Source organism: Orcinus orca, chromosome 8 (assembly GCF_937001465.1).
Source record: "Orcinus orca chromosome 8, mOrcOrc1.1, whole genome shotgun sequence".
In the NCBI taxonomy this organism is placed as follows: Eukaryota; Metazoa; Chordata; class Mammalia; order Artiodactyla; family Delphinidae; genus Orcinus; species Orcinus orca.
The window spans coordinates 64,263,109-64,287,377 of record NC_064566.1 but is presented as its reverse complement, the minus strand read 5'-3'; the positions used below and the strand labels follow the sequence as shown (position 1 = coordinate 64,287,377).

The window sequence follows — 24,269 nt, the reverse complement described above, 5'->3', positions numbered from 1 at the left end:
CTCTTTGATCCACTTACCTGTGGACTAAAAAAGATTATTGTGGGAAGAGTCATGTGAAAGTTTCTGAAACTGTTTATCACCATCCCCCCAGCTGCCGCCACACCAACCAAGATAGGAAGCTAGAAACAATGCCTTATCCGAGGAGGAATAGCTGAGATTTAGTGACATCGTCAAAGATTTAAAGAGGTGGAAACCACCATTTCCCCCCAGTTTTACTGAGATATCAGTGAATTGACATACATCACTGAATAAATTTAAGGTGTACAGCATAGTGGTTTGACTTACATACATTGTGAAATGATTACTGCAATAAATTTAGTTACCATCTGTCATCTCATTTAGATACAATAAAAAGGGAAAGCAAAAAAAAAATAAAAATTTTTCCTTGTGATAAGAACTTATGTAATTTACTCTCTTAACATCTTTTATATTTATCACACAACAGTGTCATATCACATCATCCCTAGTACTTATTTATCTTGTAACAGGAAGTTTTTACCTTTCTCCATTCCTCGTCCTCCCTATATCCCCCCACCTCTGGTAACTACAGATCTGTCCTTTTTTCTGTGAGTTTCGTTTGTATTTTATTTTGTTTTTCAGATTCCACATATAAGTGAGATCATGCAGTATTTGTCTTTCTCTGTCTGACTTACTTCACTTAGCATAATTTCCTCAAGGTTCATCAATATTGTTGCAAATGGCAAGATTTTCTCATTTTTATGGCTGAGTAATATCTTATCGTATACACAACTTATTTATCCATTCATCCATCAGTGGTCACTTAGTTTGTTTCCATACCTTGACTACTATAAATAATGATGCTATGAACATGGGGCTGCATATATTTTTTGGGTTCGTGTTTTCATTTTCTTTAGATATATTGCCAGAAGTGGAATTGTTGGATCACACAGTAGTCCTGTGTTTTCATTGTTGAGGATCCTCGATACCATTTTCCATAGTGGCTGGACCACTTTACACATCCACCAACAGCGTTCGAGGGTTCCTTTTTCTCCACATCCTTGCCAGCATTTGTTATCTTGTCTTTTTTGTCGTGGCCATTGTAACAGGCATAAGGTGATGTCTCTTTGTGGTTTTGATTTGCATTTCTCTAATGGGTAGTTGCCATTTAGTTATCCTGTATAGACGCTGAAAACCCAGGTGGATTATGTTTGATAATGGGGGAGCACTGTAAACTTAGCCGGTGGCAGCCCCAACCTCAGCTGCTGAGCTGGGTGTGGTCTGTGTACCGGCACAGATCAACACAGCCTCTGGTGCTGGATATGCAGCTATTCATCTGGCAAATGTGTTCTTCTTGAATTTCCTGCATTAGGGAGGAAACTGATTTAGCTACTGCCACTGCAAAATAACAAACCTGCCAGAGCAGAGGTCAGTGCTAAGCCCTCATTATTGGATAATTTCTTGAGGAACCCAGCCAGCCAAGTGGAAGCATGAATACATCAGAACTTTTCTACTTTAAATTTAACCCTACCAGAATTGAAACCTGGTAAGTGATTTAACCTTACCAGCATGGAAATCTTCTCTGGATGTGTATTTACCTCTCTTGCCCACGGTAACTCTGCCAGAACCACCATCTGAGGGCTCACCAGATGTTTCATCTGTCATTGTAGTCAGCAGGGGAGGTGAGACAGTTGGCATATGACTATAGCATCTACTAGCTTTATCTTATAAACTAAACCCATAAGCAGGTAGCATAACAGAACAGTGTAAGGGCATTAATACTCAAAGTGCCAGCTCAGGCTTGGAGATGACACTCCAGGAACTATGCCCATGGTACTATGTCTCTAATGGTTAGAGTACATGATTCTATGCACCAAGGGCTAGAAGGGGTATTGACTCTGATCACCATCATTCCGAGTGATCCACTTGTAGGATTTTTCTATCTCCAAAATCTTCGGTCTGCTAAATTAAAAGCCAGGTTCCCAGTGGGTGAATGCTTCCACCAAGGATGCAGTAAAGGCTCCTCTGAACTTGACATTGTGACTACAGCCTGGACACTTTGGGCTGCTAATATCCATGTATTAACAGACAAAGAAGGTTACTCACATGAGGGAGAGCTGACTGATTACCATGATGAGCTGCTGCCACACAATAGAACAGGGCAGGAATGAGTTTATCTGGAGTCCAGGGAGTTTACCGCGGTGTCTATGTATCTTCTGTACCCAGTGATAAATGGGCAATTTTTGCAAACAAGTCTTGACAAAGGCAAAGAAATTAAGGGGCTCAGATCACTTGGGAATATAGGCCTGGATCACCCCACCAGATAAATTACTCAGACCAACTAAAGTGCTGACCAAGGGTGAGCAGTATCTAAAATAGGTGGTAGAGGAGAGGATGATGAGTACCATTATAGCCACATGAACTGTTACAGCCATGGGGACTATAGCTTATTTTATTTCCCTAGTCCTCTCACATTATCTTTGCAGATATTGTCAATGCCCACCATCTAGAAGGGGCTTCTGCAGTAGGTTGGACTTGAATGAGGGCACAGGTGGATCAGAGTGGTGCAAGGGATGATATACAGCAAACATTTCTTACGTACTGTTTGGAAATCTTCTCAGCTAAACTACTTATTCCAGCCATGGTTGCCTTAACTAGTTCAGCACAAGTTCCAACCAGTTTCATGCAGTTACAAACTGAGTTATCAGGCTCACACTGCTTACCCTTTGCCTCGCCCCACAGTCGGGAAGCAAGTCACCTGTGGGAAGCACTTAATGCTTACACATGCACAGACCAGAACTATGGAACAGTTAACAACCTGCAAGGTGACTGTTTTACCAATGGGAAATAGAAGCCAATGGACAAATGCTTTCTTCTTTGTGCCTCTGATAGTTCTGAGACATACTTTGTACGGCTTCTCAGATGGTCTTGGATCAATCAACCAGCCAGCAATACATTTCTGTACCGGTTCTTCTTTTCTGCTTTGCTCCCGTGTCCCTCATGTCTGCTGCTAGAATCATACTCCCCAGGAAGGTACTCCCACATAAACCTGTCCTAGGCTCTGCTTCCTGGAGAGCCCAGTCTAAGATGCTCTGTGAGAAAGCTATTATTAGACCTGCAGTCCAGATGAGAAATACATCTGTGACTTATTACCTAGAGTCTCACAGATGATGATGGTCTGAGCCATCATCCTAATCATCTTTTGACTCAAAATTGCTATATTTAACCCTGGTAGTCTCTACACCAGATCACTTCTCAATGAAGTTGGTAAATTCAGTGACTTATCAAAGCTAGGAGATAGATAGGATATTGTCAGTTCTAGTGATTATGACTTAATGTCAAATCATGTTTTCTCTTTTATTCTAGTAAACTCAGAGGCAGAGAAACATAAAAGAAAATAGCAGATTTCTCTACTTTAAACAATACAGGAGGGGAATGCTATCGATTCTAGGCAGCCCTCTGTTTCCCAGTAACTGTGACGGCCCTAAGAATCATGGTGTCAAAGTTTGTGGAAAATGATGCATTCCTGCCCCCACTTTTAAAAACAAGACACTGAGGCCTGGAGAGATTAAGTTCTAATTTCACTAGCTCATTAGTGGCAAATATTTAAGTTGTGACTAGATAATCTAAAGGATAGAGTAATTATGCTTTTGGTAAGTTTAAGTACAGGTCTATAGAGGAATCTGGGAATTTTCGACGAGGTCTCATGAGAGCCCTTCCAACATAGTGTTTCTGTGATTCTAAGTAATCATCACATCCAATGAATTAATTATGCCGCATGATATTTTCCCAGTGCAATACAGATGGCTTCATCATATAATTTTAGGCTGTAGTTAGAGATGATTCACTGGCATTTTAAAGGCACTGTTGCAACTGTTCCCCAGAAGAAACTCAGAAAGAATGCTTCAGATTGCTGTGTATTGAAAATGTATCACTTATCTAGTGACAAGTCCCTTTGCATCTGAAAGGGTCCATATGGAATGAAATTCTGGCAGGCTGGGTCAGAGATGCACACCTGGTATATACAGCCAAACTGCCCTTTTAGAGCCTGAGCTGCAACGGGCATGCCTGTGCATCGGGGTCTAGAAGCCTATCTTGTACCGTGTGCCAGCGTGGGTCAGAGCCAGATGACAGAACCCACTGTCAAAAGATCCTGGAAACTCTGAGTCAGGACAGCTAGAAAGCATTGGCAAAATACAGTGCCTCATTAAAAATGTGATGCTTGAATCCCTTCCACAGTCTCCCCGACAGACAGCTAGGTTCTCTCTGAACCCCACCACTAGCTGAATTAAATAGTGAATCTGCTGCTGTCTGGGTTAAAGTAAACCTTCCTCTACTTGCTGACCATTCCTTTTGTCTCTAGAATTATCTTTGACGTTCAATCCATTCAACAAATATTTATTGAACACAATGTACGTTGGGATCATGTTAGACGTTGGGAATATAAAGATGACTACATGTTTGGGCATATCTCGCTTCTTCCAAGAAGTGTTTGAGGCTTCTGGAGCCAAATATAACATAAATAGCTCCTTCAAAGAACTCTCAATATGGAGCAGATACCAAAATGTAAACGAATGATTACTATAAACATTAATGATAGAAGTGCTTCGAGGGACAGACCATCCACCTGGATGGTCAAGGAAGGCTTCTTGGAGATGGGATGTCTGAGTGGGCTGAGCATTGGAGGATTGGTGGAATTACCTAGATGATAAAGGGGGAAACAGCCTTGCAGACAAAGCAACACATGCAAAGGCAGAGAGTGCATGATACAGTCAAGAAGAGGCAACCAACTCAGGAAGCTGGTGTGACGTGCCTGAGTAGGCTGGGCAGGCAGAAAAGGCCAAGTCATAGAATGTGCTGTAGAAGCTTAAACTTTATCCTGAAATCCATGGAGAGTGATGGAGGAGTTTTAAGTAAGGTAGCGATGTGTAGAGATCAATCACTGAACTGTTACACTAATCATTATAACATCTTTGTAAACTGTGTCGTAACTTCGGCAGGTCTCCCCATACATGTCTGCTAGTAAGTAGAATAAGTGGAAACTTTCCCTCCTTCAGAGCTGAAGGGAAGTCCATGGCAACTGTAGCTCACCATTGTCTTCCCTCTACATCAGAGTATATTTCCTATTGTTTCACACAGGAAGGAGATACATATTAATAAGCAATTATAGTGGCAGTACTTTTCACAGATGATAATATTCTTTCCGACTTTTCCTACATCCATTTCCTACCCCCTGTCTCTGGCTGTCTCCTCTACACCCTGTCTGCACATTTCTCAACCCGATCATATGTCGCTTGTCTTTTGTGCATTTAGCTGATCTCTGTGTTCTCTGTCTTTCATCCAAACTCACCTGTAGAGGTTTTAGTACCATCCCAAATCTAGGGATAGCTTTACGACTCCTAACCTCTTGGAAAATTGAGTTGGTTGGTCTAGATCACTGTGTCCAAAGGTAGAATCACATACTGCCTAATGCTGTTTCATAATGTAATTTAAAACGGGTCCTTAGGGAAACAGAGGAAAAAAGACAATACACTGAGGGATTTGTGGTCTTGTTTTGTTTGCCTTTGGATCTCAGGTGACAAAAATAGATGATTAATAATTACCATTATTATAATTACTGGTTTGTGACACATTCCCATAATTGGTCAACACATAACCCTTGTTTGTTTGCAACAATAGAATCCAATAAATACAGGTGTATCTCCTATCCAGCACAGAAATAGCGCATTGACTATAACTTAATTCTATATATGTAGTTCCCCTTTATCTCATTCTCATGCCTCCCCTCACCTGAGATGCCTTATTCTCATTCTTTAAACAATTATAGACACAGATACACATAAACTTTTATATTAATCCTAAAATGCATATCATGAATTTTACTTCATAAATAATGTACCTTATTGTATGCAATCTTTTCAGAATTTTTACCACCCAATCTTTTATTAAGATCCATATTTTTTGAATGCAGCTGTTGTTAACTTATTCTAACTACTGTGTCTAATGTAATTATGTAAACATACTATACATGTATTTATCCATTCTTCTGTAGATGGCCATTTGAATTGTTTCCCAGTTACTTCTGGAATGAACAGGGCTGCTTGAACATTTCTGTACATGTTTCCTGGTATATATTGATAAGAGTCATTCTCAGATAAAAACCTAGAGGTAGAATTGCTAGATAGTAGAGTATGCAAGTTATCCATACAGATGGATGCATTCAATTTAAAGGACACCTTTTATTCTTAGATTGTGCTCTTTTATGGTAGCAAATGCCCTTTTTAGTTAAATGAAACTAATTATAGATGGCACTGTTGCTTCTTAAAAATACTTACTTTCAGTAAAATTAACCACCTAAGTTGGGTAGTTTCACTGCTCTGTGAAGTTCAGAAGTCTGGGGAACACAAGACTAGGTCATATCCAAGAGAAAGGCTGAATTTTATCCACATCTGTGAAAGAGTCATAATCATTGTGTTTATCTCACTGGACTGTCACCCGGATTCATGAGCTAAATAAATGATAAGCTCTGGCATACAGTAATTGTTCAATAAACCATGGCCTCATGTGGTTTCAGATGCCAACTTCTAAATGTCTGGGATTATTCAGCAGGCTTTGTGTGCTTGCTGCAGCATTTAGAAACCTCTTTTAAGGTGACAGCCCAGGAGAGCAGCATTTCACGGAGTGTTCACTTCTTGCCTTTATCAGCAAACATCACAGCCCTCAGGAGATGGAGTTAACCCTTGCTTGTAGCGATGCCCTTCATTTTGAGGTAATTCTGTTTTATTTTGACAACATGGAGGAAGTAAGGCTACAGCACAGCAGGTATCTTGAATTGAGCTGCCTCCGATTCTGGGTCTTTGTTCTGCTTCACAGTTTCCTTTCCTGAGGATGCAAATACCAAAGCTAGTCAAAGGGGGAGTAGCCAGATCTGAGGCGGGTACTAGAAGAGAAAAGAGGGAGGAAGCTCCTGGTTTCTTAAAAGAGAAATGAACTTTTCTCCAGTCACAAGGCCAAGAGGCATCTCTCACAGGGAGCTCTGTGGTGGTCTTCCCTGGCTGGGCTCTGGAATCTGATGGGCTGCAAACAAATTTAACTTCATACAGGAGATAATTGTGGATAGTGGAGAGACCACAGCACCCAGACCTTATTCCCATTCACAGATCAAATCCATCAGTTACATAGTCAGTTATTATTTAAATAATTCAACAAAATAATTACCATTAATTTACATACCAAGGGAGAATTTTTACCAGTTGTTAATAGTTGGTTCTTTGCAAGTGGAACCTAAGACAGAGGTTCATTTTGATGCAGAGGTATTGGTACCAGGAGAGGAAGGGACCCTAAAATAGCAGGTAGAAGTGTCTCAAAGGCAAACTTTTGGAGATCAGCTCGATGCTTTGTGATGACCTAGAGGAGTGGGTTAGGCAGGGTGGGAGGGAGGCCCAAGAGGGAGGGGATATGGGGATATATGTATACATATAGTTGATTCACTTTGTTGAACAGCAGAAACTAATACAACACTGTAAAGCCATTATACTCCAATAAAGAGCTAAAAAAAAAAAAAAAGCCAACATATGCTTGGCACTTATTATGTGCCAAACCCTGTGCTGGATATTGAGGTTACAAACATGAGTAAGACATTCTTTCTTCTCATGAATTTATGGCTGATGGGGGAGGTAGACAACTTACCAGACAATTACAGCACAGCTGCTAATTATAACAGCGCTATGGACAAGCAATGCGGAGCACAGAGGAGAGGCAGCTCACTTGATGAGGATGGCTAGGGAGCCATCACATGGATAGGGTGCCAGGGAGGTAGGACGTTGAAGCACAGGTGGCATATTTCCAGGTGGAGAAGGAATTCCTGAGAGAGAAACCATTTGAGCAAAAGCCTGGAGCTGAGAAGATTCGAGGTGTACTCCAAGATCAAGGCCTTCTTCCCAGGTCCCAGGACTCAGAGCCATTTTTCCTGCTCCTTTCCCTCCTGTCATGCTCTGCAAGAGTGCAGGTGAAGAGCATAGATTGTGCACATAAAGTATTCAGTGCCTGGCACAGACACTGGCCATTAAATGGTGATTGCCATTGTAATGAGGCTGCTGGTGAATGTCCCCTCTCTCTGCCCAATTTAACTCCCTTTTTATATCAGGTAATCTAGACTCCTAAAGTTGTGGGCTCAGTGAGGTACCATAATTTCTGTGAAAGAACTTTATTTAGCTATATGATAGCATCATTGGTTACACTTTCTCTCGGGCTTGGGAGGTAAAAAATGATAATCTGCTACAAAATTGGCAGTGCTGGGTAAATCAAACCCTTTGTGACTGTGGGTTTCACATTGAAATCTGAGGTAGGTTGAATCTGTGGGTACAAAAGCATGGATACGGAGGGCCAACAGTGTGCATTTTACTACGCCATTCATAGAAGGGACTTGAGCATCCTCAGATTTTGGTATCCACAGGGGCTCCTGGAACCAATCCCCTGCTGATACCAAGGAATGACTGTTCCTGCTTTAGGGTCATTGTAACTGATTGAAAAATTAAACATAAAAGAACCTACACTCTGCCTGGATCGTGTCAATGGAGGTTACACTGGGGTTCAAGATGATGATGACGACAATGATGATGATGATGATGACAGTGTTTTATTGAACACTTACTACCTGGTAGGTATTGTACTGAGAGGGTTAAGTGTATCATCTCATTTGATGCTCCTCACAAATCTATGAGGCTGATATTCTTGTAATTATTATTATATCTATTTACAAGTTAAGAAACTGAAGGGGTAAAATAATTTCTCCAAGATCACAAATATTTTAAATTATTAGATAGATACCAGGATTTGGGCCCAGATATCTGGTTCAGAGTGAGGTCTTAACCTCTACCCATATGATGGTAATAATAACTGCCATTGTTCACTGAGCTTATAGTAAGTGGTATTTAGGCAAAAGCATGGTGAATCACTATTATATCCATTTTATGGTTAAGGAAATGGAGCCTCAGAGAAGTTAAGTGACTTCTCCAAAGGCACATAGTGGTAGAATTAGAAACCAGCCCAGGTCTGCCAGACTAGAAAGCCTATGTGTTTTCTATTGCTCCACATGGCTTCTCATAGTGAATCCATGATAGGTATTCTGGGGTTGACTAAACTCAAAGAACAACCTGCAAAGTCCTCCCATTCCCTAACCCTGGATATTTGAAATATTCTGATTAATGCAGTTCCCGCCTGTCTACCAAGTCAGCATTTGGAAATTGCATCTCTTGCTGTGGCATCACCAGACAAGGATCTCTTTCCAGCTACCCAGGTCACAGCACTTGGAAACTGGCTTCCCTTAGGACAAGCATCTCAGACCAAGGTTTTGAGACTCTAAATGATGTTCTTATCAGTGTCGTTTATTTCTCTTCCTTTTGCCATCATGAATTTCACTCTTACAGAGCCATCATTAGATAACTTTACTCACTTTCTTAAGAGTCCATCTCCTACTGCTGACTAAATCCCAAATGTTGAGCTTCAGAGTCAGGATGAGAAAACCCTACCCTTCAAGCAGTCTCCTGAAGGCCGGACCTTCAAGTGTTTCAATTTAATTGTGACGAGAAAAGATTGTATGCAGGATTGAGGACTTCCTTTTTCCATTTCTCGGAGAATTTAGGGAACTTTCCAAGCCTATAACAGAGTATGACTCAAGTCTAAGGGGAAGTGAGTTGAAGCCATTGTTTAAATTGGGAAGCCCCCAAACCCCAATCTCTAATCATAACACTAGAATTAACTTCTACTTTCCTCAGCTCTGCTCTTTTTTTTTTTAAATTTTTTTTTTTATTTTTTTTAGCTCTGCTTTTTGAGCATAGGGTTGACCCCGTGACCCCATTTTAGCATGCCCTAATGAACTGTAATTTTTCTGCAGCTTATTGTGATGTGTATGTATGTGCACACACCTATTTGATGTAGTGGCTGGGGATAAATATCTGTCTCTTCATCTTGTGAGCAACTTGAGGGTAAGGACACTATATTATTAATCTTTGATCACGACGTTCCCCCCAAGGTTTAGACTTAGAAATGTTCAAGAAATATTTGCTAAATTAACATGACTAAGATGTGAAGTAATTCTCTTTCTAGCAGAAGAAAAGACACATGTCAAAATAGATGTTTTTAAATTCTTTTTACATTCCCTACACATTGAGCGCTGGTATGTGTCAGGCATATTGCCAAGGTGACAAAGGGTCACTTTCCCTAAGGGCCTTGCAGTCTTTTAGGGTAGATAACCCCCAACACATAAATCTTGTAAAGCAAGGTAGGTGCTGCAGTTTGAGGTGTGTGAGGATGCTGTGGGCATGGCTTGGCAGTAGGAGAGTCAGAAAGTACTTCAAAGAGGCTGGAGGGTGGAGGAAGAGGAAGGACAATCTGGGCAAAAGAAATAGAGGGGACACGGGTTCGTGCCCCGGTCCGGGAGGATTCCACATGCCGTGGAGCGGCTGCGCCCATTAGCCATGGCCGCTGAGCCTGCGCATCCGGAGCCTGTGCTCCGCAATGGGAGAGGCCACAACAGTGAGAGGCCCGCGTACCGCAAAAAAAAAAAAAAAAAAAAGAGGTAAATAAGTGCAACATGTTACAAGAATGTCACATTAAGTGTGTCCTAGGTATAGAGATTGTGGAGGAAGAAGAAGAGGTTGGGGTGAGTTTATAAAGGTTTTGAATATCATTAGAGAAGTCCAAAATGTATCTTCTTGTGGTCAGTGATTATTTACCTTTTTTTTAAACTGCAGTCATCATGTTGGCACCTTTGTACCATGGGCAAAGCAGGGTGATGGAAATCCCCAAGGCATTCCAATCCCCTTCCTTTACATTCAAGAAAGTGTGGTATAATGCCCCTGGGTGAATGTAGTCTTATATTAGTTACAATCTTGAATCTATTATAATAAAAAATAAGTATTCTCAAGCTTCCATATTTTTAATTTTTAGTAACAATGATATGTGACAGCCCATACCTTCCCCCTCCCTGTAAACTGTTATATCCTAACATCATGGTGGTACTGTGGCTCTGGGGATCATATGACTGGGGAGGGGTTGCTAGTAATGGCATCACATGGTCAGTTATGTATATTATGACCATGGTAAAAGCCATCAATTACCTATCTTGGCTTCAAATCAGGGAATGTTAAAAACATTGAAAATGTGAGGTCAATTACCACTGAATTCTTGTTCCATTCCCAAGAATTTAGAAGTTGTGTTTTTTTTAAACTTTATATTTGCAGTAGGTTTGGATTTTGCAGACCTCCCCTTGGACAGATTGCCTTTGGAGAGATACTTGCCACAGAATACATCCTGTTTTGTTGTTGTTATTTCAAATTGATCTCCCCACCTTGGTAAAAAGTCGCCCGTCTTGCAGTTAGGAACTGCTGTGCTCACTTGTTTTTAGCTGAAGTCCCATACTGAGAAAATTGCATTTTACTTGGCTCAAGTTGTATTCTTGAGTGATGCTCAAGTTAAGAAGCAGGTGTGCCTGGTAGCATTTAATGCCTTCAGTGGATAAAGTGCTGTAAATGAGATGGCCCGTGTCAACCGAGCTCTGGTGAATGGAGAATCATTAATTTTCATTTTCTTTTCCGCACTTTCAATGGGGCCATGATTTAAACTTTTATGATCTCTTGCTTTGACTATTACAGTAGCCTCCCAACTGCTCTCCCTGCTCCAGCTCAAGTGCTTTTCCAGTCAATTTTTGCAGCACTGCAGGAGTGATTCCCCAACAGGCAGCATCTTGTCACTCCCCGTTCATAAAACCATTAATGGGCAATCCTATTTCTGAGAGATTAAAATTGGAAGTTCATGAATCAGTCCCAAGAAACCTTTCGGGTCTTTCCGCTAACCTGAGCTATTATTCAGTGATCCTTCAACACACCAACTTCTATCTCTCTGTCTCTCTCCGTCTCTCTGTCTCTCTCTCTATATATATATATCCCTCCTTCCCTTCCTCCCATGCTTTCGAATGTTATTCTCTGAGAGTCATTGGTTCTTAAAATGCCCTTCTACCCCTACTGACTTTACTCTTAACCTTAAATTGAGGTTTTAGGATACAATTCAATCATCTTTTTGTCTTTGAAACCTCAAGAATTTCTAAGTAAGTTTCATTGCTCATTCATTCATTCACTCAATATCTGTTAAGTGTCTTCTTTGTGCCAGTTACTGTTTGCACTGCTGACAATACAGAGATAAACTAGACAAGGTTCTTGTCCTCATTCACCTTACATTGTGGTGTAGGTCACACAATAAAGATGGTAATTAAATACATGAATATATAATTCCAAATAGTGAGGAGTGCATTAAGAATAATAAATCAGGATACATAGAGCTGTTTTTTATTTGGAGGGGCACTTTTTATGTATTCAACTACAGGCTGCATATAGTACCTTGGGAAATTGTTTCATGTGTTTTTCTCTTTGTTATAGCTCCTTGAGGTGATAAATGCTATTTACCTTTGTGATCTTTGATCCCTCCTGCAAAACATTCAATAATCATATCCTGACTGAATAAATAAATGTACACATATATGGATAGGGGAACAAATGAATTATTCTTAGCCATGTTTTATTTTCAATTCATTGGAAAGGAAATCCTCTGTGAAGTGATAAGAAAAATACTCCCAAGATAAACTGATTTCTTAACAGACACTGAGGCTTTGGCCAAAAACCAAATTACCTTCAGCACGTGGATTAGAATTATAAGATACTCCTTAGAGCCAGTCGTCTGAGTCATTTAATGCTCAAGGTATCTTCAAAGAGAGATGGAGCCTCTATTAGCCAAACTCTCTGTTCTATACTTTCACAAATGAAGAGATTCTCCCCCTTCTTCAAAAACAATAAATTGATCATACCAGTATTATGAATTATTATTTATTTTTTTTTTTGGCGGTATGCGGGCCTCCCACTGTTGTGGCCTCTCCCGTTGCGGAGCACAGGCTCCGGGTGCGCAGGCTCAGCGGCCATGGCTCCCGGGCCCAGCCACTCCGCGGCATGTGGGATCCTCCCGGACCAGGGCACGAACCCGTGTCCCCTGCATCGGCAGGCGGACTCTCAACCACTGCGCCACCAGGGAAGCCCTATGAATTATTTTAAACTAAGATTTTGTTGCAAAACAATTTTCTGGGGGAAATAAAGAAAACTTTGGTTAAAGTTTGGAAGAATATATATTATCTAAAGAGATGTTTAAAATGTTGTGATTGTATGGCCACTCTATAAAAGTGCATTCTTAGAGTGGATGGCTGATGCCTGGTTCTAGGTTCTAGTCCATTAACTCACTCTAACAGATTGATCAATCTTTTACTCACCTATTTCTCAGTTTCCACATCTATACAGTGGGTTCTGTAAGTCTGCAACACATATCTTTAAGCCCCGGGACCCTCTTCTCTCTGTATGTCTCTATATTAATCTGTTGAAGCCCCTAACCCTCACCAGTGGTGTGTTCTAAAAAGAAGAGATCAGAGTAAGAATACAGCATAGGACAAAGCAGTGTTCCCCATAAGGATTAGTTGTCAATATTTTGTTTTTGTCTTGGTTTGTTTCATTTTTAATAGACAAAGTGCAGTATACGGCAATGTTTGTTGGAGTTCTTTGGTTGCAGACAACAGACACCCTGTTATCAACCCTTGTTAATTTATGCCAAAAAGCACTTTGTTGGAAAGTTGTGAGATAGCTCAAAAAATTAAAAGAAAAATCTGAATAACAAGGCTCAAAAAGGTCAGAACTAGGGTAACTCTGAAATTTAGACAGCAGAAACTAATGGAGAGTCTCTTTAGGGCTTCATTCACCACCGGGATAAATAAGTCTCATCAATGACCATACTGTTCTACGCTGTTCCAAATTCAGAGTCTAGGGACAGAGCATTTGATTGGCCTAGCTTGGGTCACTCCTGTGTCGGTACAGCTGAGAGGTGAAGCATTTTGATTGACGGGCTCACTATGAATATATCTAATGGGAAAGAGGTACTTTTCCCCAATGGAAAAACCAGATGCTTTTAGTAGAAGAAATGAGAATAAATGTTCAACAAGCAGAATGCTCACCCCAAGCAAAGTCTCAGGAGATCAAGAAGAGGCTTGGCATACTGGAACAAGCTATGATTTCAGCATTAAATGGCCTGGAGTTCAAATCTGAGGTCTCTGACTTAGTAGCTATTCTACGGGTATTATTTTGCATTCCTCAGAGGGTTGTTCTCAGGGTAAAGTGAGGTAATCTATACAAATTAGGGTCTAGCTCAAACTGAGTACTTAATATATTGTATCTATTATTATTACCAAGGAATGAATGTGTTCAGGGTAGTTGAGGACAAGAATGCAAACATACAATAACATGTTACTGGAGGACCCTGAAGCCTCTAGGAGGGCACAGCTGAGAGACAATCAGGAAGCAGCCTCAGGATGTGTGTGTTTCCAGATATCTGATTGCAGAAGTCACTATCCTAAATTAATCTTAGAATTGCCTACGCTGTGTCCTCACTGTAGTATTGGCCTCTTCCTTTCATTATCTTTGGCCCAAAAGTACAATATTCAAATAATGGAACTGAGGGAGTAAATTGTGATGTTTGATTAAACTATGAGATGTTATGTACTCTCACTCTACTCATTTGATACTTCCCAAACACAATCCTTTTATAATCAGTAATATTTTTATATGTGCAGAGCATACTGAGATGTGAGATGGGCAGGAGGAATCTGTGTAGGTGCAGACAATAAGTGGATGTATTGCCTGTAGAGAATTTAAAAATAACAATACAACCAAGTAAAGGCTATCTGCTTTTTATTGTCATGATGTTCTGGCAGCTCTAAATAATGTCAGTGATAAAGGATTTCTCCTCACTCAGAAGAAAGCTCTTTTTCTGCATTCTTTGAGTCATTACCTTATAGGTGTGTCTTGTCTTTCCTATTCTAAGTACTGGGGCTATGGGTGGTTTTTACTTTCTTCCCTATAAGAAGGGAAGAAAAAGGAGAGACAAAAATTTTTTTCATTTCAAAAAATCCCCAAAAGGTATGATGATAAAATCAGAAAGAAAATGCTATGTTTTTAAAAGAAGGTGAGCAAATAGCATTGAAAATGTATTTTGGAAAGAATGTTATTTTCTAAGCTCAAAATTCTGGTCCCTGGGCTGTAGAAAACTAAAGGCTACATTTGTTATAAATAAAATTTTATTTACTAGGCCGTAGAGTGAGCATCAGCTTCAACCAATAAACTCTGAAAAATCCTCTACTCTTTGGACCTCTCTCCTGAGTGAGATGTGACTTGGACCTCTCTCCTGAGTGAGATGTGACTTTTGTGATTGGATTTTAGAGAAGATGGAATGGAAGGTTACCCTGCAGAGGACAGTGAAGGGAAGCTGCAGCGAGATGTGTCTAGTTTTCTGAAGCTTTACAATGTGTTCTGAATACTCAATGCCATTCTTTCACAAGAAAATTTTGGGCCATTAGATAAATAATGAGTCATTGACTTTGAAGTAGACCCTTTCCTACCTCTCATTCTTCTCTGAATACTCTTCTGCTTTTCTACTGGTGAAAGCCTATTCCCCTCCCAAGGTCCTTGTCATCTAAGAGTAGCTCCAGGAGGACTGAATTGGCTCCCCCGCACCAGACCCCCTACTCCGTTTTTCCAGCACTGAGTATGCATCTTCAACAAAGCTCTTATCACACTGCCCAGAAATATTCTGATTGCTTGTACGTATGGACTGTGGTTACCGTGGACTGTGGTTACCGTGAGATAGGACCTAGCATTATTCTGTCCTAAATATCCTGTCCTAACACAGTGCTTTAAACATGATAGAAGATGAGTAAATGGTTGATCATCCCCTGTCAAATCTAAATAATATTTCAGTTCCTATCCTCCTTGGCAACACTAAGGCTGTTGTCTGCCATTCCTTAGCACATTTCTGTCCTGCTCCGTCTACAGCCCTGAGGATTCCTCCCCAGTCCTTTTCATTGGCTCTTCTGCTAATAACTTAAGTGTGTATGCTTTCCAGAGTTCAGTCCGTAACCTCTTTTTTTCTTCATAGGTTCTGTCCCCGAGTGAGCTCGTTTCCTCCTCTCAGTTTGTCTCCACACATAGGATAATGATGTCCATATTTCTTTTCCCAGCCCAGACCTCACTGCTGAAATCCAGACTCACCCTGCACACCCTGGATATCTTTATCCAGATATCCTACAGGCACTCACGCTCAACATGGCAAATCCGGACCCTGATTTTCTTGTGTGCTTCCCCCACTTAAGATAAACCTCTTCTTCCGGAGTTCTCTATCTCAGTGAACCTCACTCTGTTTCAACTTCTTTTCCCTCTTTCTCTGTGTTATATCGATGACCATCTCCTTCCTATTCTGTATCTGTAGCATTTCTTTTATTCCCTCCATCTCTATCCCACTCTTTCTTCCTAGTTTCAGGTCCCTATCAACTCTTATAAGGACTACGGTGATAATCTAATAACTGTTTTATTAAATTGTATCTCCAAACTGTTCCTAACGTGATCTTCCCAAAGTACCATTGCTGTCATGCTAGTCTTCCATTTCATGTCTCTTCATTACCTACGGAAAGCCTCCTTCGGTAGTAGGTTGTATTCTCAGTAAAGCAGTCTCTGAGATAGCGTTGAGCATATAGGATGTTTATTATTATTTGAGGTCAAAACCCATTGACGGGAGGAGAAAGAAGCAAGAGAGGGTAGAGAGAAAGCTTGAATTGTGACGTGGGCCTAGTAGCAACCTGTGCTAATTTCCTTTCCCTAACTTAGGCTCCAACTTCCAACTGTATTCATCTACTTGCAGCTTCTCATTAGCTCAGCTCAAGCTTTCCTGCTTTCCCTTTTAGATAATATTGACCATTTTCTCTTTTGATCTCCCGTAATACTCTGTACAGACTTCTGTGTTAACACCCAAACTGTAACATTTTATTACACTTACAGATTTATATGCCTATATCTAGTAGATGCTAAGCTTCCTGAGATCAGGCAGTCAACTTATTCATCATTTAAGGACAAAAATACATATACTGTATCTGGCATGTAATACCTGCTCATAAAAATCGTATGGAAAAGATGGATAAATGGATGGATGGATGGTTGGAAGGACAGAAGCATCTTGACCATGCCTTTCCACAGCATGTACATAGGGGCCATCGTGAGATATTGAATCGTTAAGCAGTTCTAGTGTAGCATTTCATAGAATGATGCCATTCTCTGATGTTAATGGGAGTGAGACAGGGAAGAACAGAGACAATATGACATACAGATGAGACCCCAAACCCAGACAAGTTAGCAGAGCCAAGTATAAGCAATAAAATATAATAGGCAAGATAGGATTCAGACTCCAGCTGGTCTAATCTAAGCAATAGGAATCAGGGTTCTTGGCAGGGAGAGAAAAAAATGGCTAGGAATATAGAGGTACATTTTGGAACTGGAACACTAGCCAATGAGTCATAGAATCCCAGCATGCTAGTAAAGGTCTTAGAGGTATTCATCAAAGCTTCATTTTTCAGAGAAGAAATGTTAAGGTCCTAGGAAATAAGAAGTCAGAATTCATCCATCCATCCATCCATTCATCCATCCATCCATCCATTTATCTATTTATCCACCTACCTATCCATGCAATTATTCATGCATTCAATATTCATTTGCAATTAATGAGAACCTACTGTGTTTAAATAATCTGCTGGTCACTGGGAATACAAATATGAATTAGTCATGTTCCTTGCCATCAAGTAGCCCACAGTATGCTAGGAAAGAAAGCAATATAATCAAAAGAAAGCTGCAATTCAGCATGATGGGTGCTTTAATGTAAGATTGTGTAGGCACTGGAGATACCAAGGATGCAGCTCTCAGACTGACCTTGTGGGGGAAATTGTCAAGTGTTCTGGGACTAGATAATGATTGTGAGCCGGAAGGATAAAGTCTGATATGAAGTCAAAAGTCTTGACAACCAGCATCTCTGTATTTTCTCCACCCGTGTTCAGAGCAGATATCAGACATGGGCAGAGTTGAGAAGATAGAGATGTCTGGACTGAAGGAGGAAAAGGAGTTGATTTCTGACATGGCAGTATCTGTGTTTAGCTTCCACTTCTGCCTCCTTCCATTCCAGGAGTTACCAAAGGCTCTAACATAAGCAGCACTGGACTCGTTTTAGATTTTCTTAGTCTAACTTATTTAGGCAGTGTCCACTTATCTGTCTTTATTTAAGTAACAGAAAGAAAGAAAGGGAAGGAGAGGTGGAGGGCGGGAGAGAGGGAGGGAGAAAGCCCTCCTAGAAACACCTGCTTTTCTGAGGCTCAATACTGAGCATGGCTTCATGATCATTTTAGTGGCACAGTGATTCCACAAGCCCTTCAGGGATCAGGCATGAAGTCAATAGCTCATAAAACTGCTCTTGTGAGTTACTTTAATGAATCAGGTCAGACTGACACAACATTTCCCAGATATAACCTTAGGCAATAAACTGAGAAGAGGTGTTGCGTATGCATTTGACCCGATGAAAATTTACTTCAAAAAAGAGAATAATTGTCTAAGCGGTCGTTCTGATTCATGACTCTTAAATGTTTATCAGCAGCTGTCCTAGCACTGAAGCTCTCTCACAGGAAAACAGGGCAGGGTATGGAAAGAGTTAAAAGAAAAAACTTAACAACGTAAAAATCGAAGAATATAAAATATTCTTAATTGTCTCATTTTGGTACTCAGGTATAAGTTGAGAAGTTAATTGATAGGTGCCCAAATTAAACTGCACTCACCCAGTTTTACCATAGAACTGTGTACCTGAGAATACTAAGCAGTTTCCCATATCTTTTTCTTAACATTTTCTTTTCATTTTGAAACAGAAAAGCAAGACAATGAAGGACTTACTGAGAAAGCTACTCCTACTATTTGTCCTTAGGTTAGTTGGCAATTAATAAAATTTCATTTCTAGGACTAGACCCTGAAACTTACTGTTATATCACAAATACAAAAAAAAGCCCATGTCTTTCCCTATTCCTTCACCTTGAACACTGGATCACTCTTCCTTCATCTGGGCATTGTCTCTTCCCACAGAATTTGCACTAAATGGAAAATAATTATAACCACTCCGAAGGCAGGGTCTGAGTCTTTGTCTTTATAATATCTTGCTATCAACCTCATTTATGACCAACCATTAGTATGTCACCAAGCCCATCTGTGAATCACCAGTTGACTGGAATGAAAACAATAGGAAGTCACTATAGAATCCGGAGTCAATAGCTTTTTTACTAATGTTCACTATACTTGACTTATTAAGGCAGAAGCAGTAGGCTCATAGAGAACATGAAAAGATTTTAAACAAGAATAGAAATTAAAATGATTTTCCAATTCCATGTAAAATTTAAAAATAAACTAACCAGAGTCCTTAATTCTTGACCAAAATTTAGCGTTTTAATCTCAAAAACAAAACAAAATAAAACAAATCACTTCTCTAGTTCAAATAGCCTCCGAAGAAATCAGGAGCATAAATACAAATGAGTAGATATTTCACCAAAGATTCCACAACTTCTGAAATTTTCTAGGATCACATAATCATTCCAGAAAAGACACTAGATCTCTCAAGTCTATCCTGAACTTCTTTGTGCAGATATAAATTTCTTCCTTTTTGACCTAATCATGGATATCCTGAAGAATAACTTTTCCCTATTCATATGTAATACTGTGTCTTTGAGATTTCTGGAGTTTACTGTTTAGCTTTTCTTTCGAAAGCTGTGTCTCTACTAATGAAAAGAATATGCTCTGATGCACACATTATTGTTCAAAATATTTTTTCATACAGGCAGAACGAACCGTTATGCTTGTGTGTAAGTAAAACATTACCTGCCCCTCTCCTGACGCTTTCAACGCTCTTGAGGGGCCCTCCACTCTCAGATGGCTTCCCATATTGGATCACAAGATAGGCTTTCTCCAACTACCAGATGCCTGCAACAACTCAGGACATGCTTTCTTCCTGAATCCTAAACTCCTTCCAGCCTTTGCTGAGTTTTGGCTGCAGGATTCTAGCTAGAATATTGTAGACATCCTAGGATTCGGCCTCATAACACCCTGGTGATATTATGTGTCTCTCCTCTTACACTCCTGAATGAGGCAGCGATAAGGTACAAATCTGCTTTCTCTGTCACAGATGTAGACCTGCCCAGGGAGTTGACTAGGCCAATTTTCAACTTCCTGAGATCTTAATTCCACAAGGTCTGGGGGATCTAGTTATGGACAGCAAAGTTGGAAACCCATTCTGAATGCCAGACAACTTGGGATGGATTGCTGTGGTTGGACAGGAGTCCTGGGAGATGGAGAAGTCAGGAAAAGAAAAGAGGAGAATAATACACAAAGAAATTGCTGCCTTTGTTGAGAGTATGACTTCCAAGATGTTATTCCTGGATACTTTGATAATCTCTGAGATGAGGATCTTAAGCTCCTTGCAACAGATGGGGCAATGCTACAACTCACAAGGGCAACCCCACAGTCAGCGAGTGCCAAGCCTCATGCAGCTCCTGAAGGGGTCTCAGGTTGTGAGTATACCAACGTTCTCCCTTTCACTGTTTCAGAGGCCCGTGACTGAGGAGATCCAAGTGCTTTCATCCTTTTTGTTGTGCAGGGTAGCTTTAATAAAGGTATTTTGCTATCAGAAGACCTGTTAATGGCAAAATGCCAAGAACTCCATTTCGTTTAATCTTTCGGAAATCACTAAATACTCTGTCTTTGCTGTAATTTTTCAGTGATAATATTTTACACAACTGAAAGCAAGAATAACTTCTGCTTATGATTAGTAAAGCCAGATGGGCTCAATAATCATTTTTTAAAATACATTTTAAGTTGGGCTGTTGCCTTTAATCCACTTATCACAGTTTCTCTACCAAAATTTTAAGACTATGAAAAACATAATTTGTTAGACTCCCTCCAGGAAAAAAAAAAAAAAAGCTCAGCCAGAAACGATATCAGGGCACTAAGAAAATGAGTTCTTTAGAACAGGTGAAAAGAGGGAATGAAAGGGTAGTGAGGGTAAATCTTGGCTTTCAGAATAGAAAGCCACAAGAGCAGCCAGAAAAAAATGGAATATTTAAAAAATGTGACAAGTGGCTCTATGCTTCTTATATTAGCTATTAACTGCTGGGACTCATTAGGCATAGTACGCAAAAGGCAATAATTGAATGTGGGAACACTCTGCAGGGCCACAATGGGATTCCTATTTCTAGTGTCCACTGTAATTATGAATCATCCTCGAAATATGGGACTTACAGAAGAAATGCTGCCCTTGAATCAAGCTAGCCTTGTTCAAGGTGTTTTGATCCTAGGTTTAACTGATGGAGGTAGACACTCAATTTACTGGATACAGAAACCTGTTGCTTTAGCCTCTATTTGGTACTTCTGAGTACAGTACAGGAGATCTTACCACAAGGGGTTTGAGGAGATGGGAAAGATGAGAGGCTCCACGTTCTCCCAGAGCTCTCTCCCTCCCAGCCTGCACCAGGCCTTACAGCCGTTTCTCGTTGCAGCCGTATTGTCGCTAAGCCCCTCACCCTCTCCTGAGAGTCTTCTCTCAGGCAGTCTCCCTTCTTCTACCAGGCCAGCTCCCTGGACCTAAAGCCACTTATCAATCTCTTCAGCCATCCCTGGACATACCTTCAGCCTGACAAGCCCTTTCTACCTGCAGGTACATTCAATCTACCCACTCCCATCATCTAAACAATTCCTAAAACTACATCTTTCAAATAAGCCACCTCGTCATGAATAGCCCAACAGAAATAATTGTCAAGTCCTGAGTTTCCGTTTAAAAAAATCAATCATACATGTGCAGGATATTGGGGTTTCTGTCAAAAAGTTCTCAGATTTCCGTTAACAATAAGCTTAGAATAGATCTGGGCAAATGTGATGCCATTGTCAAAACACTCTGAGACGCAAGAGGGAAGAGATGTGGGAACATATGTATATATATAACTGATTCACTTTGTTATAAAGCAGAAAGTAACACACCATTGTAAAGCAATTATACCCCAATAAAGATGTTTAAAAAAAAAGTAAATAAATAAAATGAAAAAAAAACAAAAACACTCTGAGGTTTCCTTAAGAAGTCTAAGGACCCAATAGAAACAATAATCCTCTTATAGGAGGCATCGATCATGTATCAGTCAGTATATAACCCCTGGAAAGTGTGTTCACATCTGGAATGTTGACAAAACAGAGAGTATACAAAAGAGAGACAAGCAAAATACTGAGCGACTTAGAAAACAAATCAAAAAGACTATAGAAACCTGTAGGGATATTGAAGACCAGTGGTCCATTTTCCCACCCAGCCTGCTCGTCTTCCTGACTTCTCATTTCCTCTTCCGTCACCATCATTACACCAACGCATACTCAGTCCCCATTATCTGCCCTGCCCTGTGATAGGCACTGAAGAAATAAAGCTGATTGATTAGAGCTTTGTCTCTGATCCCAGTTCCTGGGGCTCCCAGTCACTCATCCTCAGAATCCAAACACTGGACATAACAGTGCAAACTTTGTCACGAATTCCTCCCGCCATTTTGCTTTGTGATGGGTGGCACTTAAGCACACTTCAGTTAGTATTATTATTTGAATGAATATTATTGCATAGTGGAGAGAACATGAAGTTTCCAGTCCAGTATAACCGGGTTAAAATTCCATTCTGATCATTACTACCTGTGAAACCTCTATTTAAAGTATGTTTGCACTATGTAGTGACGATAATAATGACTCAACTAACGCTGGTGATTCACCCAGCAAAAGGTCAGCCACATTGTAGTTAGTCAAAACTGTTAGTTTCTAAATCTCTATCTATTCTTCCTAGTCTGAAAGTCCTTGAAACTTCTTTGCATTTCTCCTGATGTATAATCCAGGCCCTAATGTACCTCACATTTGTTTGTTAGGTTACATGTTTTATTGAATGAAGTCCCTGAGTTGCAGTTTCTTTGCCTCAGTGGATTGTTATAAAGACAGCTAAGTTAAGGAATAGGCAAGCTTTTTAATACTGTGAAAATACTTGTTTTTTTAATACTATCATATGGTGCGTGCAGTGTGATTAAACAACTGTTTATAGTGTCACTTGGTACAGGTTGGTTTAAAAAGCATGAAGCACCCTATGTACATGTGACAGTGATGATGGCCATGATCTTGATAAAAAGGGCATCGAATACAAGTGTCAACCACAGTGTCAGAGACAGGAAGGCTGAAGTATGAATAAGTGCTAATAATGATTGTGGTAGCTCAGCATGTTAAGTATAATAACAGGTTTAATTCTCAGAACAGCTCTATTATCTTCCCTATTAATGGGAAATAAATTGTGGTACCAAGGGATTAGGAATCTTCTTAAGAGAACACATCCAATAAGTGATGGAATTGTGATTCAAACCCACTTGGTTTGACTTCAGGCTAAGTGTAAAAAGCTCCACTGTCAGCTCGAAACCAGGGTGGTACCACAGCTTTGGTCAGTGGTCTCTGTGTGCTCAATCCATATACATGTAAACAAGCTGCATTATTTTTTTCAGAAAGCTGAGATTGTTTCCAGCTCACGCAGTATATCCTTTGCCATGTGGAAATAGGCCTCTTTGCACCCTGAGAGTACTGGACTGGACTTGGCAGAGATTACCATGATGAAAGCCACTCTGCCTGACTGTGGTTCCATTCAGATACTCTCACTTATCCTGTCAGATCCACTTGTTCAGTGCACTCGAAAATGGCTGTGCTTTTTCCACAGCAACTCCTCAGGCAACAACTATTGCTCCTTCCTTTCATCAAGCTTCAGGGATAACTGGAAGGTATCTGTGAGTGTTGGCACTTTTAAAGCAGCTGTTGACTTGCTCTCACTCACAGCAGGAATAAATGCTTTAGTATATAAAGGAACCAATCTGAAGTCCAGTCAAATGGATATATATTGTGACAGTTCACTATGCAAAGACAAACATGCTGAGAAACTTTCCTTTAGCCATGTGGGTCCAAATGATCTCTGAAAACAGAGCCAGGTCCGGGATCACACAGCCAGTAAGGGGAGAGAGCTATGATTCTGACCCAGATTTGTCTGAGCAAAGTTTGTGTTCCCGCTAATCTTTGAAACAAAACTGTGTCCTAAAGATTTGCTTTGAAATGACCTAGATACCCAAATGTTTACCATTGGGTCAATGCTCTCATTTTCTGTTTTCATGTTACTTTGTGTGCAGATTTATTACACAGGCTTGATTTTTCATTTGGTCTCCTCAGGTACATTACATGAAAAAATTTTAGATTGTATACAGAAAAGAAATGAAGTCCCACTTTGGTTTAAAACAAGTAAACAACTAAAGTTCCAATTAAGGAGTCTGTATCTCA

The 24,269-nt window shown here is 40.3% G+C and overlaps 1 long non-coding RNA gene across 1 annotated transcript in view; it reads right to left on the bottom strand.

Annotated features, from left to right (window-relative positions):
* Window positions 1-6,721: 6,721 nt before the first annotated feature.
* Window positions 6,722-24,269, bottom strand: part of LOC125965180 (uncharacterized) — a 45,368-nt gene continuing 27,820 nt past the window's right edge. Inside the window, exon 3 of the long non-coding RNA XR_007478770.1 lies at window positions 6,722-6,840. This is a non-coding gene — a long non-coding RNA (uncharacterized LOC125965180). The remainder of the gene's footprint in view (window positions 6,841-24,269) is intronic.